The sequence below is a fragment of the Mytilus galloprovincialis genome, chromosome 14 (genome assembly GCF_965363235.1).
Source record: "Mytilus galloprovincialis chromosome 14, xbMytGall1.hap1.1, whole genome shotgun sequence".
NCBI lineage: Eukaryota > Metazoa > Mollusca > Bivalvia > Mytilida > Mytilidae > Mytilus > Mytilus galloprovincialis.
In genome coordinates this window covers 58,409,293-58,419,846 of record NC_134851.1, presented here as the reverse complement: position 1 = coordinate 58,419,846, position 10,554 = coordinate 58,409,293, and positions in this window count along the sequence as shown.

Below are 10,554 nucleotides of genomic sequence, written 5' to 3'. Positions count from 1 at the left end.
TTATCTCTTATCTAAATTTGAATATGTATGTTACTAGTTACAGTAAATCGAAGATTATGTCAAATGAGGTATATTTGGGTTGGTTCTCAAATAGTGTTATCAACACGATACTTCATTATTTAAAACAAAATAAATGTGTTTTTATTAAATAAGTAATTATACAAAAGGTATACGTGATTTATTCAATTATCTTTATAATATTCGGAACGATTTTTCTGTTTTTTATAAACTATTCTCAAGTGCTTACATTGATTTTTTTTCTAATGATATCTCGTTGTCCCTTAAGTGATCAAAACGTAAATTTGTTCTTGATTTGTTAACTCTGTATGCTACGTTGAACGACAAATATATGTGACGTATACAATTTTTTTGACGTCAGACACGCAAATCAATGAATGTGTTTGTAGATAGATGTTTTATGTTCAGTTACATTGTTCCTTTTAAAATTGATACACGATGATGACTGCTGTATTCATATTTTGTTCATTGTAAATATAACGGATTTTGATGAAGCTGTCACCAAAGTGAGAGGGTGAGCGCTATAAAACTAGAATATATCTATAAAAGTTATTCAGTCGCATATAACTTAAATAAACTACATGTATATACAATATCTGATAAACTGTACATAACCCATATTTAACAAAGACTAAATGCAATCTATCAAGATCGTGATGTCACACCTTCCGAGACTTCATGAGACTATAACATGAACCTCGTACATCAATGTACCAGGGAACAAAACACACATTGCAATAAATCTATTCAGTTTGATTCTCGGTCCAACCAGAGCAATATCTGTGACACATTTTTCGTTAGCATTGACTATTCCAAAACACGAAGATACACATGTGGTATATACTATAGTTTCACAGTAAGACCTAAACAAATTCAATTTAGAAAGATTGACAACCGTTGGTCTTAATTCCCTCTCGAATTTTCCATTTTTATAAATAGCTACTAAAATGTACAACATTCCTTCATAAAACCGAAATAATGAACATGAATAGCTAGTGAACAATCCCTTTCATTTTGTATGAAGAATTTTAAAATGTTAGTAGTTTCCGTTTCGTCCCCGATGGTATCATCAGCCCAGTAGTCAACACTTCGATGTTGACATGAATATCAATAATTTGGTCATTTTTTTTTATAAAATTCCTGTTTACAAAACTTTGAACTTTCGAAAAAGAAAGGATTTTCTTATCCCATGCATTGATAACCTTAGCTGTATTTGGCACATTTTTTTTAAATTATGGAGCATCAATGTTCTACAACTTTGTACTTGTTTGGCTTAATACATATTTTGATAGGAGCTCTGGTGAGTCTTATGTACACGAAACGCGCGTCTGGCGTACTTAATTATAATCCTGGTACCTTTGATAACTATTTAAACCACTGGGTTGATATCACTGCTGTCGGACGTTTCGTTCCAGAGTGTATCACCAGCCCAGTAGTTAACACGTCGGTGTTGACATATATCAATAATGTGGTCATTTTTTTTTTAATTTCCTGTTTACAAAACTTTCATTTTTCGAAAAACTAAGGATTGTCTTATCCAAGACATAAATTACCTGAGCTTATTTGGCACATCTTTTTAGAATTTTGATTCATCAATCTCTTCGATTTTGTACTTGTTTGTCCTCATGAATATTTAGATATGAGCGTCACTGATGAATCTTATGTAGATGAAACTCGCATCTGGCGTACTAAATTATAATCCTTGTACCTTTGATAACTATTTAAACCACTGGGTCGATGCCACTGCTGGTGGACGTTTCGTCCCTGAGGGCATCACCAACCCAGTAGTTAACACTTCGGTGTTGACATGAATATCAATAATGTGGTCCTTTTTTTTTTTATAAATTTCCTGTTTACAATTTTCTGAATTTTTCGAAAAAATCTTATCCCAGGCATAAGTTACCAAAGCATTATCTGGCACAACCTTTTTGGAATTTTGAACGTCAATGCTTCTTCAACTATGTACTTGTTTGGCTTAATAAAATTTGATATGAGCGTCACTGATGAGTCTTATGTAGACAAAACGCGCGTCTGGCGTACTAAATTATAAGCCTGGTTCTAAGGATTTTCTTATCCCAAGCATAGATTAAGGTAGCCATATTTGGCACGACTTTTTATAATTTTGATCATCAATGCTCTTATATTTTGTACTTGTTTGACTTTGTAAATATTTTGATATGAGTGTCACTGATGACTCTTCTCTAGACGAAACGCGCGTCTGACGTACTGAATTATAATCCTGGTACCTTGGAAAACTATTTAATTCATGTAATCTCAAAATTCAAACTTTTTCTGTTGAAACACCAAAAAAAAAGTGTACCTTGAAACTCCCAAGATATACTATTTTTTACTAGCATTCTTTTATGTTTTTTGCACAATTTTAAAGTTTTTGATATATAACTTACAGTTGGGTGCAGACCAAGCATTACATGTAGACGGGCCGAAAAAGTTAACGCGGCGTTTACTCGCGTGCACTTCATGTAAACGCCGCGTTAACTGTGCGTTAACTCCGAAATTGCAGTAGACATTAAAAGTAAACGGGCGTTTACTTTCGCGTTTACCTCCGCGTTAACGCAAAAACGGCGCGTCTTCTAATTTTGTAAAGAGTAAACGGGCGTTTACTTTCCCGTTTACCTCCGCGTTAACGTGAAAAAATGCGCGTCTTCTATTTTCCTAAAAAGTATAAACGCGCGTTTACTGTTTGTAGTAAACGGCCGTTAACGCAGATTGTCATCGTAACCTGGATACACTGACCTAAAATATGAAATGATAAGGAACATCAAAATTAATTGACCAACCGGTCATTTCTGCTTGACATATTGACGATAAAAGTTATTTAAAAATGTCACACATTTGTATTTAATTGAACAATAATTATAGTAAATTTCTTGGTTATCTTAGACAGACTGACTCGTAAAACAAAATTGATATCATTAACCAAAACTGACAATATTTACCTCTTAACAAGTTATCTTATTCTATATAGAAGTAATTCAGTTATATTTTCATGCCATAATTGACCATATAATACATTGTACGTAACAATTGACAGCAATTTTTGTACCAGCCTGACGGACATGACCTCTTTTTATTTAAAATATTGAATAGTAAACAAAATTCAGTAGTTTTCATACATCAGACTAACTCGTAATATATGATTATTTGTTTGCAACACCAAAACTGACCATATAAGCAATTTATTATGTAAATCTATATAGCCGGCATAGTAAATGAGTTATATTTTGATATAAAGATTGATTGTATGATAAAAAAGGAAGCAATATTTAAATATAATGACATAATTTATTTTTTTGCATCAATTTAGAGTGACAGCATGTCCTTTTTCATTCAAAATATTGAATCTCAAACAAAATTCAATCGTTTTCTTACCTTAGACTGACTCGTATAATAAAATTATTTGTCCGCAACACTCAAAACTGACCAAATAAGCATTTCATTATGTAAATCTATATAGCCGCACAGTAAATGAGATATATTTTCATGTAAGAATTGATTGTATAAGAAAATAGGTAGCAATATTTGAATATTATGACTAAAAAATTTGGTTCGCATCAATATAGAGTGCCAGCATGTACTTTTTTATTCAAAATATTGAATCGTAAACAAAATTCAGTAGTTTTCATACCTCAGACTGACTCATATAATAAAATTATTTGTCCGCAACAACCAAAACTGACCATATAAGCATTCTAGTATTTAAATCTATATAGCGGCATAGTAAATGAGTTATATTTTCATGTAAGAATTGATTGTATAATGAAAGAGATAGCAGTATTTGAGTATTATGACTAAAAAAATTTACTCGCATCCATTTAGAGTGTTAGCATGTCTTTTTTTTTTCAAAATATTGAATCGTAAACAAAATTCAGTAGTTTTCATACCTCAGACTGACTCATATAATAAAATTATTTGTCCGCAACAACCAAAACTGACCATATAAGCATTCTAGTATTTAAATCTATATAGCCGCATAGTAAATGAGTTATATTTTCATGTATGGATTGATTGTATAATAAAATAGGTAGCAATATTTGAATATTATGACTAAAACATTTTGTTCGCATCAATTTAGAGGGCCAGCATGTCCTTTTTTTATTCAAAATATTGAATCATAAACAAAATTCAGTAGTTTTCATACCTCAGACTGACTCATATAATAAAATTATTTGTCGGCAACAACACAAACTGACCATATAAGCATTTAATTATGTAAATCTATATAGCCGCATAGTAAATGAGTTATATTTTTATGTAAGGATTGATTGTATAAGAAAATAGGTAGCAATATTTGAATATTATGACTAAAAAATTTTGTTCGCATCAATTTAGAGTGCCAGCATGTACTTTTTTATTCAAAATATTGAATCATAAAAAAGTTCAGTAGTTTTCATACCTCAGACTGACTCATATAATAAAATTATTTGTTCGCAACAACCAAAACTGACCATATAAGCATTCTTGTATGTAAATCTATAAAGCTGCATAGTACATGAGTTATATTTTCATATAAGGATTGATTGTATAATAAAATAGGTAGCAATATTTGAATATTATGACTAAAAAATTTTGTTCGCATCAATTTAGGTTGCCAGCATGTCCCTTTTTTATTCAAAATATTGAATCGTAAACCAAATTCAGTAGTTTTCATACCTCAGACTGACTCATATAATAAAATTATTTGTCTGCAACAACCAAAACTGACCATATAAGCATTCTAGTATTTAAATCTATATAGCCGCATAGTAAATGAGTTATATTTTCATGTAATGATTGATTGTATAATAAAATAGGTAGCAATATTTAAATATTATGACTAAAAAATTTTGTTCGCATCAATTTAGGTTGCCAGCATGTCCCTTTTTTATTCAAAATATTGAATCGTTAACCAAATTCAGTAGTTTTCATACCTCAGACTGACTGATATAATAAAATTATTTGTCTGCAACAACAAAAACTGACCATATAAGCATTCTAGTATTTAAATCTATATAGCCGCATAGTACATGAGTTATATTTTCATGTAATGATTGATTGTATAAAAAAATAGGTAGCAATATTTGAATATTATGAATAAAAAATTTTGTTCGCATCAATTTAGAGGGCCAGCATGTCCTTTTTTTATTCAAAATATTGAATCGTAAACAAAATTCAGTAGTTTTCATACCTCAGACTGACTCATATAATAAAATTATTTGTCCGCAACAACCAAAACTGACCATATAAGCATTCTAGTATTTAAATCTATATAGCCGCATAGTAAATGAGTTATATTTTCATGTATGGATTGATTATATAATAAAATAGGTAGCAATATTTGAATATTATGACTAAAAAATTTTGTTCGCATCAATTTAGAGGGCCAGCAATATTTGAATATTATGAATAAAAAATTTTGTTCGCATCAATTTAGAGGGCCAGCATGTCCTTTTTTTATTCAAAATATTGAATCGTAAACAAAATTCAGTAGTTTTCATACCTCAGACTGACTCATATAATAAAATTATTTGTCCGCAACAACCAAAACTGACTATATGAGCATTTAATTATGTAAATCTATATAGCCGCATAGTAAATGAGTTATATTTTCATGTAATGATTGATTGTATAATAAAATAGGTAGCAATATTTGAATATTATGAATGAAAAAAATTTGTTCGCATCAATTTAAAGGGCCAGCATGTCCTTTTTTTATTCAAAATATTGAATCATAAACAAACTTCAGTAGTTTTCATACCTCAGACTGACTCATATAATAAATTTTTTTGTCCGCAACAACCAAACTGACCATATAAGCATTCTATTATGTAAATCTATATAGCTGCATAGTAAATGAGTTATATTTTCATGTAAGGATTGATTGTATCAGAAAATACGTAGCAATATTTGAATATTATGACTAAAAAATTTTGTTCGCATCAATTTAGAGGGCCAGCATGTCCTTATTTTATTCAAAATATTGAATCATAAACCAAATTCAGTAGTTTTCATACCTCAGACTGACTCATATAATAAAATTATTTGTCCGCAACAACAAAAACTGACCATATAAGCATTTAATTATGTAAATCTATATAGCCGCATAGTAAATGAGTTATATTTTTATGTAAGGATTGATTGTATAAGAAAATAGGTAGCAATTTTTGAATATTATGACTAAAAAATTTTGTTCGCATCAATTTAGAGTGCCAGCATGTACTTTTTTATTCAAAATATTGAATCATAAAAAAATTCAGTAGTTTTCATACCTCAGACTGACTCATATAATAAGATTATTTGTTCGCAACAACCAAAACTGACCATATAAGCATTCTATTATGTAAATCTATATAGCTGCATAGTACATGAGTTATATTTTCATGTAAGGATTGATTGTATAATGAAAAAGGTAGCAATATTTGAATATTATGACTAAAAAATTTTGTTTGTATCAATTTAGAGTGCCAGCATGTACTTTTTATTCAAAATATTGAAATTTTAGTAGTTTTCTAACCTCAGACTGACTCGAATTTTAACCAAAACAGACCATATTAGCACTATATATAGCTGCATAGTAAATTAGTTTATTATATCCATGTAAAGATAACAATATTTGAACATTTAAATTGACGAGATGACCGGTACAAATGTACATACTTATATTACCCTTTATCGATATCCCTTTCAATACACTGTACAATTTACGTCTTTTTTTTTATCATTTGTCAAAACAGAATCTTATCATGTAAATCCAAGGCAAACAAGGTGAATTTCGATTAAAAATAATGGTTTTAAATACCCCGAGTTATAGTAGGAATTCGAAGAGACAATTATGAATGGGGAACGAAACAATAAAAACCATGATGTTTATATCCCATCATATTGAAATATTCTCCCGATGTCTCGGATAACCTTTCTTTTCGTATCGATATTTGAACATGTAACTTTTGGAAGAAAAATATAGAAAATCTGCCTATCAGTAAAGTTAATGGACTTAATGAAAGTGATTTTGTGTAATTTAATATTTCGAATTAAAAGAGTTTTTGAATTGTTCTGGTTTGAAACACATATACGTAAAATATTAAGACTAAAGGTCGTTTTTATAAAATAAATGTGCAAATGAACTTGAAGTTTATTTCTAAATTTACCCAATCAGTTAACGCGAAAAGTAAACGTGCGTTTACTTTCAAGTGCACGTAAAAATATACTTGTAAAATCTGTACTAAACGCCCATTTACTTGTAAGTGCACGTAAAAATAAATTTGAAGAATTCTGAAGTAAACGCCCGTTTACTACTGACTAAACGGACACATAGTAAACGCCCGTTTACTAAGGTAGACATTAGAAATTTCCATTTCAGCCACGTTAACGTAATTATAGTAAACGTGCGTTTACTAGTAAACGGGAGATTTGAAGTTAACTAACGAAATATGTGCACGCGGCGTTAACTTGCGTTTACTTTATGTAATGCTTGGTCTGCACCCAACTGTATATATAGCCGGTTCTTGTTAGTGTTCAGGAGTTTCCAATTGGCACATATTTCAACTAGTTCAATATTTTGTTTTACAGGAAACCCAAAATTACTGAATCAAACAAATCAAAGTTTGAATATCTAGAACTAAGAGAAAAACAACATGATAGATATATCAGATAATAGAAGGTTTCCCCAACATGCTGATTGTCGGATTGAACTTTAGAAGTGAAAAGGGTTGAAATATAAATCATTTAATAACAAACAACATACGTTATATAGCTTCATGTATCGTATGTATATACAATATTAAGTCAATATAAACTGTTTTGTATGAGACTGAGAAACTGGGAAAGGCCGCGGTTGAACCGAGCACATCCACAGTTTCGTGCTGTATACTAAACAAATTTAAATAGTCTTATGACATTGACCTGATATTGTTTTTTATACTTTTTTTTAACTTACATTAATACATTGATAGCGTTTTAAATATTAACACAAATGCTAAACGTATTTTTATCCCTTAATGGACCCCTGATGGTAGAGAAAAAGATCCAGGATGGTATTGATGTTGCGCCAAAAATAGTTGTGTTCATATATTTAGAAAATAAACACAACTACAAAATTAGTTTTAGTATAAATTTCTTTTTAAACTTGGTAATCATGGTATGTCCTGGTTATATATTATGGCTGACTCATATATTTAAGCAGTTGAGTATCTTCACATACGTTTAATCTTCTAACCTTTTGTTTGTAATTTATCTGTCTGTTTGCTGATAAAAATGGTGACATTATCTATTATGTCAGACGAATTCCAATGATGATAGGCGTGTAAACATAAATGCGGTAGAAAGTGATCTCAATTCAAATGCAGGTTGTTGTTTTAAAAGACCATTTTAACAAACGTTGATAATAATGAGCATGAAAAAAGTAATACATCTTTTTCAAGGAGAAAATAGAAATGCTTAATCAGAGAAAAAAATAATCGGAGAAAAGAGAGAAAAGGGGTAACTGTGTCCAAGAGAAACAGTTATGATATGAACGTTAAAAACAATCTTTAAAGACCTTTATGGTGCAAAACACTCTTCCTAACTGCTTGAAAATATATGTTGTTGTTCTCGTGCATAACGTTTTTGTGTGTAAATTACATAACATTATACACTTCGGAATAAATGAATTAGGTATTGATAATTCACTCGGAATCTTAACATATACAATCACGACATGTACTGTCGAAATGCGCATCTGGTGCAGGGCAATTGATACCGTTAATGTTATTTAGACACCTACTAAAGCGAAAATCCAGCATAATCAGACATTTAGAACTGTTCTTTATTTCTTTGGAATTTCAACAAGAGATTAATAACTAGATCTTCCATCATTGCAAAAGCTACCATATCAACATGCAAATGTGTCCTTACACACAGCGGTATAGACTTGCTACCGGGTATGTACTTACATGAGCATTACGATGGGTGTCATGTGAGGAGCAGAATCTGCATGAACTAGTTTGTGAGGAATTCGATTATATGTCTTACCAAACGTGGCTTCGTTCTCATATAAACAAGGTTGAAGAGACGCACAGGATACACATAAATGATATCTGAATCGAAGTGTAGACGTTATTTGGCTGCATGAGTTTTTATGGTGCCAGCGAGAATATAGTTTATTGATTAATACACACGTAAACTGATGTCTTATGACTGAAAATACGTTTTTGTTTATTGATACCCCCACACAAAAACTGTTGTTTTAAGTGATTCAACAAAACCTGTTTTGAATATTTACAGAAAAAAAAGTAATGAATTGCAACAGATTTTTTAAAAGACAGAATTCCCTCTCCAGAAGTTTGTACAAACATGACACGTAACAATTTTTTTTCAAAAATATTCCAGTCATGACATTTCGCGACTAACATTTGATTATTTGTTTATATCGTTATCTTTATTTATTAAAAAGCAGATATGTGGTGACATTCTTTGTCTAAAACATGACTGTGATCGTTTACCTTGATCTTATTTTTAAAGTTATGACTTGTGTACTAAAAATATATATTAAACCGATGTCTATATAGCTTAAATTTTATAAATTAAAAAGATATTACGGCATATTTAGTTGTAAAAATGTTAATTTATCCAATCATATGTGAGTGGATCACTTCAATTCCAATCAGACGTTACATTTCGGGGATGTTACAAAGTATCTTGAACCAAATTTGTCGATATCTTTTTATTTTGAGTATAACATGGTATTTGGGATAATTCTTACAATGAAATAATTATTTTGAACAGGGTGGTTTTCATAAGCACAATCATTGTTTATATACAAAGCAAAATATATGAATACTACTTTTGAGAACTAGAATACAGCGCAATAATATAAATGGAAAAAGATAAACAAATAAATGCATGTAATGACATACAGAACATAATCAATAGGTCTGTCAACGACTGAAAATAATATGTGTTTACATTAAGGACAAGCTAAAACGATAAATTTGTAATTAAATCATGAGTAGACATTATATCATATTTCATATATCAGGTTATTTTCGCGTATTGTAAATGTTTGGTTATTTTCGCGGATAGAATAAAATCGCCAAAATGAATTCCACCAAAATTGAACATGCAAAGGTATAGATAAAAGTTTTTAATCTGCATTAAAAATAACTGCCAAAATATTTCGTATAATTTATTTAATGAAAATCGCGATATATAACACCCGTGAAATAAACCCGCTATACGAAATCTTACAAAAGGACTGAATATGTTTTGAATGAACTGTTTGTCTTTTATGATACGCCTTAAATGAAAATTATTAACAAAAGAAAAGCACCGCCCCCAAGAAAAACAACAACAAACAAACAAATAAACAAATAAACAAAAGCAAATACATATGATGAGTTGATCTGCTTTTGTTTGTACAATGTATATACTACTCCATTGGCACTATTATGTTTCAATCTTTTCAGAAAGTAATCTAGAAAATGAATGTTCGCATGTTCGACCAAATGCAACTACAGTCATTTTAGGATTTGATATTACAGTTGAGATTTCTTTTAAACACTA